The following is a 6,216-nucleotide window of genomic DNA, read 5'->3' on the forward strand; positions in this document are numbered from 1 at the left end:
GGCAGCCCTGGGCGGGGCGGCAGGAGGGCAGGCACCGCCTCCCCCCTAAGGCGCCTGGGAGATGTAGGCCGAGGGCAAGCAGCTGGAGCGCGCACGCCAGACTTGGAAAGGGATCGCGGTGCGTTGTGTCCCCTCTCCATCCCCTTGCGGGTCCGCAGAGGAGGAGTAGCGCGAGCCATCCACAAGCCCACCCAGTGCCGGATTTACGTATAAGCTAACCAAGCTATAGCTTAGGGCCCCACTCCCTTGCATCCCCCCCCAAAAAAGGGAAAAAAAACACGGTGTACATTTCCAAAATATAAGATAAAAAACAAATAGAATAAAGCCTACAGACAGCAACAGTGTTTTGCGTTGTGTAGGCTCCTGGGATGTAAGTCATGGGCCCCGCCTGCTCCCTAAAATATCACTGGTTTGCTCCTTTCTATATATAGGGTGCCTACATTCTGCTTGGACTCGTCGCATGGCAACGTGCAAATGGCTTGAGATACCTATGAGGTCCATAAATTAGCATACAGTGGTACCTCGGGACGCGAACGGGATCCGTTCCAGAGCCCCGTTTGCATCCTGAATAGAACGTAAGATGCGACGGCACATTTGCACGTGTGCGGGTCGTGTTTTGCTGCTTCCACGCATGCGCATGATGTCATTTTGAGCGTCTGCGCATGCGCGAGTGGCGAACCCCAGGAGTAACGCACACCATCGCTTCTCGGCCTTTTGGCTAAGATCAAGTGTAGGAAGTAACGCACTCCGTTACTTCCAGGTTGCCACGGAGCGTAACCCGAAAATGCTCAACCTGAAGCACATTCAGCCTGAGGTATGACTGTATATTCAGCACAAAAAACAGCAACAATTTGTTGTTGACAAAGGACAGCCGGACATATAAAGAGCCCCATTACCTCCAATAGCTGAGGGCCTCCTCAAACCTAAATCCGGCCCTGACCCCACCCCATTCCTCTTTTTTTATCTTAAGCATTCAGTAGGCGTAGCCAAGGTAGAGCAGCTGCCCCATCAATAAAAATACTTAACTGATGTTCTGACCCCCCCCCCCAACATAAATCCTGGCTATGCCCATGGTTGATAACGCAGGTTCAACCCCCCGCATGGGGGAACGGGATATTGCTGCATTGCAAGGGGTTGGACCAGATTTGTGTTTCCCAAACTTGGTTCTCCAGCTGTCTTTGGACTACAACTCCCATCATCCCTTGCTAGCAAGACCAGTGTCCAGGGATGATGGGAATTGTAGTCCACAAACAGCTGGAGACCCAAGTTTGGGAAACACTGGATAGATGATCCTCAGGGTTACTTCCAACTTGATTCTAGGAATGATATAAGCTGAGGTTGAATATGTTTCTTCTCTTTATTTATATTATTATTATTATTATTATTATTATTATTATTATTATTATTATTATTATCATCATCATCATTATTGGAGTGGATGGTGGTGGAAATGAGAAACTTGCCTGCTTCCACCTTTCTGTGTTTTGCACTTGGAGAAATGCCTGCTACTCCAATGGGACGCGCAGGGCAGGATCGCGCCAAGTGACAACTGCAGCAGAGAAGACCTTGCTCACCCAATACATGAAGGAGTTTTAGACCGTGGACTTACAAGTGGGGGCGCTTTAAATGGCCGTGTATGGGTCTCCCTGAGTGCCTGTGCATTTGCTACAGTTGTGGGAGATGCTAGAGGACTAAAAAAGCCCTGTGGATGGATCAGGCCAGCGACACATCCCCGGGAAGCTTGCAAGCAGAACTCTCCCCATTTAAAGAGTCCCAGCAGCAGCAGCAGCAGCTAGGGGCAAGCTGCTTCCTTGCAACAGTGGAGGCACAGTAGAACCAAGTAGAAGGCCTTCTCGGTAGTGGAACGCCCTCCCATCAGGTGTCAGGGAAATAAACAACTACCCGACTTTTAGAAGACATCTGAAGGCAGCCCTTTTAATGTTTGATCGTGTTTTTAATATTCTGTTGGGAGCCGCCCAGAGTGGCTGGGGAAACCCCGCCAGATGGGCAAGGTATAAATAATAAAATTATTACAGTGGTACCTTGGTTTACGAACATAATCCATTCTTAAACACAGGCAGGCTTTCCCTAATGGGCCCTCCCGCCGCCAGTGCCCTTCCACTGTTCGGCTTCTGTTTGTAGACCGAGGTAAAGTTCGCTAACTGAAACACTACTTCTGGTTTTGCGGAGTTCGCACACCGAATAGTTTGTAATCAGGGCTGTTCTTAAACTGAGGTACCACTGTATTATGGCTATTATCTGCTGATAGACTTACATCTCCTTGAATTTGTCCAGTACAGTGGTACCTCAGGTTACATATGCTTCAGGTTACATACACTTCAGGTTACAGACTCCGCTAACCCAGAAATAGTGCTTCAGGTTAGGAACTTTGCTTCAGGATGAGAACAGAAATCGTGCTCCGGCAACGCGGCGGCAGCAGGAGGCCCCATTAGCCAAAGTGGTGCTTCAGGTTAAGAATGGACCTCCGGAACAAATTAAGTACTTAACCCGAGGTACCACTGTACTCCTTTAAAGCCATCCAAGTTGATGGCCATCACTTGCAGAAGTGAATCCGTAGCTTAACTATGTGCTCTGAGTAGCACGCAGTTCACATATAGAAACAGGAAAAGCTTATATTGAACCCGACCCCGGGGTCCATCAGGGTATTATCTACACTGACCAGCTGTGGCTTTCCAGAATTTCAGGCAGGAAGTTCTTCCCATCTCTGCTACCTGGAGATTCCAGCAACCAACTGTGTCCAGTTCTGGGCACCACAGTTCAAGAAGGACACTGACAAACTGGAACGTGTCCAGAGGAGGGCAACCAAAATGGTCAAAGGCCTGGAAACAATGCCATATGAGGAACGGCTAAGGGAGCTGGGCATGTTTAGCCTGGAGAAGAGGAGGTTAAGGGGTGATATGATAGCCATGTTCAAATATATAAAAGGATGTCACATAGAGGAGGGAGAAAGGTTGTTTTCTGCTGCTCCAGAGAAGCGGACACGGAGCAATGGATCCAAACTACAAGAAAGAAGATTCCACCTAAACATTTGGAAGAACTTCCTAACAGTAAGAGCTGTTCGACAGTGAAATTTGCTGCCAAGGAGTGTGGTGGAGTCTCCTTCTTTGGAGGTCTTTAAGCAGAGGCTTGACAACTATATGTCAGGAGTGCTCTGATGGTGTTTCCTGCTTGGCAGGGGGTTGGACTCGATGGCCCTTGTGGTCTCTTCCAACTCTATGATTCTATGATTCAAACCAAAGATCTCTTGCAGGCACAGCAGATGCTCAGGCACTGATCAGTGATGGTTGGGCCAATGAGGTGACTTTTACCTTTGAACAGTAGGATGCAATCCAACCATGATTGTTTACTGCCCACCAGTTTCCTCTCCACCACTGATTTTTTTTTTTAACCATAGGATTTAACAGCAGCCATTTATTACGCAGCGTGAGTACTAAAGCAGTCCCTCCTGTTTGAACACCCCAACACCGAAGCATTAAGAATCAAAGCTCCATTAACAATTTCATGATCCCATAAGAAACTAAGCTGGCTTTAAAAAGTAATCCAATGACTACGTTACATTTTGACCAATGCTAGCAAGAGGACATGGAGAAATCTCTCACCCCAAGGCTGAGAGATGCACCAGTTCATGTTGAGGCACCAGGTTCTAGTATCCTAAGTGGGCTACAGAAACAGAGCCAACCTGTGTTGAGAACCCAGGAGGTGCAGCATTCAGAGCTAAAATAGTGTGATTTCCTTAACTATACTGAGGTGTGAGCATTGCACCTGCTTCTTTGCTCACGTTGAGGTGCGTTTGCTTAATTAAGGGGATGCAACGCGGCCAGTGGAAATTACCGAATGTTCACATTCTTAATTCCTCCTCTCCGATTTCAAAGCAAAGATGGAATTTCACCTTTTCTTCCTGCTAGTATCAGGCTTGGTCGTAGCTGTTTCATTAGTGGGATTATTACTATCTTAAGGTAAAGGTACCCCTGCCCGTACGGGCCAGTCTTGCCAGACTCTAGGGTTGTGCGCTCATCTCACTCTATAGGCCAGGAGCCAGCGCTGTCCGCAGACACTTCCGGGTCACGTGGCCAGCGTGACAAGCTGCATCTGGCGAGCCAGCGCAGCACATGGAATGCTGTTTACCTTCCCGCTGGTAAGCGGTCCCTATTTATCTACTTGCACCCGGAGGTGCTTTCAAACTGCTAGGTTGGCAGGCGCTGGAACCGAACGACGGGAGCGCACCCCGCTGCGGGGATTCAAACCGCCGACCATGCGATCGGCAAGTCCTAGGTGCTGAGGTTTTACCCACAGCGCCACCCACGTCCCATATTACCATCTTAAGAACATGTAAAACCTGTCTGGCCTTACAGCCCGTTCAGCAGGGTCTCACCAAACCAAACACAGCAGCAGCTTAGGTTTCAAAGCAAAGGCAGTTTAGAACCTTCCCTGCAGAAACAGCAGTAGGATTTGTTGATGGGATGAATAAGCCGATGCCAGCTGCTTCCTTGGTTCCCTGACATCATTAATCTATTCATGTAGAGCTGACTCTGCAGACATTAATGCACCACATATCTGATCCCATGCAATGCCCATCCTGGAAGTGTGCTGATGAGACAAGTTCTGTGCAGAAGCGGAACATGTCCTTGTTGAGAATTCCGTTCCACCATAAGGAACAGGCATGTGGAATTGTTGCATGTCACATGTCTGTTTACATTCCAGCACAGCTTGCTGGGAACTTCCGTTGTGTGTATAGCTTTTGCTTATGCTGTTTGCTTTGGACACGAAGGAGATCAGACATGTTTCCTTTTGTCCTGATCTACGCTGAATAAACCTGCTTGTAAATATGCTCACACAGCCTCTCATGCCACTTCTGTCTGCGCAGCGTTCTCTCTGCTGAATAGCATGCAGCATCTTCTAAAGCCTGTGTCGCAGATTTCTGCTGCACCAAGGAACGGAGTTCGCCTGGCACACTGGCCGGTCTGGGGACCTGCCAATTGCCCCCGTTCCCTTGGATGCATGCTTAGTCCTTACAAGAGCGAGCTTTCCCCTCCAACACCCCAATAAGGCAGCAGAGCACACAATGGCTTAAAGCAAACTAGCCTACTGCAACATGAAATTTAGGGTAGGGGTATGGGGCAGATTCCATAACAGTGCCCTCCCCTGGTTTGAAGTTGGCTTGTTTTGAAACTGCTCAGAGTTCTTCGAAGTCATAGAAACAAAGAGTTGGAATGGACCCCCGGGGGGTCATTTAGTCCAACCCCCTGCAACACAGGAATCTCAGCTAAAGAATTCATGACAGATGTCTATCCAACCTCTGCTTGAAAACGTCCAAAGGAGTCCACCCCCTCTCGTGAGAATCTGTTCCACTGTAGAACTGCTCTTACTGTCAGAACGTTCTGCCCTATAGTTGGGTTGGAATCTCCTTCCTTGTAACTGAATCCACTGGATCAAGGCCTACCTTCTGGAGCAGGAGAAAACAAGCTTGCTCCACCCTCCATAGGACAGCCCTTTAGATATCTGAAGATGCCCATCATACCTGGTTCAAGCAGCCAGGACCGTGAAACCAAGACATTGCAGCTCTTCCACTGCCTGCATTAGAAGAGGTTGGCGGGGTTACTTTGCTCATCCCCACTTGGGCAGGTTGTGCAGACATTTAAGTTAGCCTGACATGTAAACAGGACCTACAGCCCAAGCCAAGTTCTTCCAATCAGTAGAAAAGCATGGGAGCTACCTTGGTGTGCAGCCCAACATTCCCTTTCCAGTTTAACTCCACCCTAAGGAGGATTTTGTGCAACTGTTAACCTCATACAGAGGATCTCCCCCTTCTGGACAAACTGTCTCCTTGCACTTATGTTCCTTCTCGCTCAAGAACTAACCGATGTTTAAAGCTAAGGCAGGCATAGACAAACTCGCCCTCCAGATGTTTTGGGACTACAACTCCTATCATCCCTAGCTAACAGGACCAGTGGTCAGGGATGATGGGAATTGTAGTCCCAAAACAGCTGGAGGGTCGAGTTTGGGGATGCCTGGGCTTGAACCTTTCCCATTAATATTAGATAACACTTCCTTCAACCTTCTTGTAGGTTTCATTTTCCCTACCACTGACCACTGTCGTAGCAACCCCCGAGAAATGGCTCCAATTTGTCTACATCGCTCTTAAAATGCATTGCCTGGAACTATATATATATTTTTTGCAGTCACAAACTGCAGACG

The sequence above is a fragment of the Podarcis melisellensis genome (genome assembly GCF_964234715.1).
Source record: "Podarcis melisellensis genome assembly, chromosome: 7".
Taxonomy (NCBI): Eukaryota; Metazoa; Chordata; class Lepidosauria; order Squamata; family Lacertidae; genus Podarcis; species Podarcis melisellensis.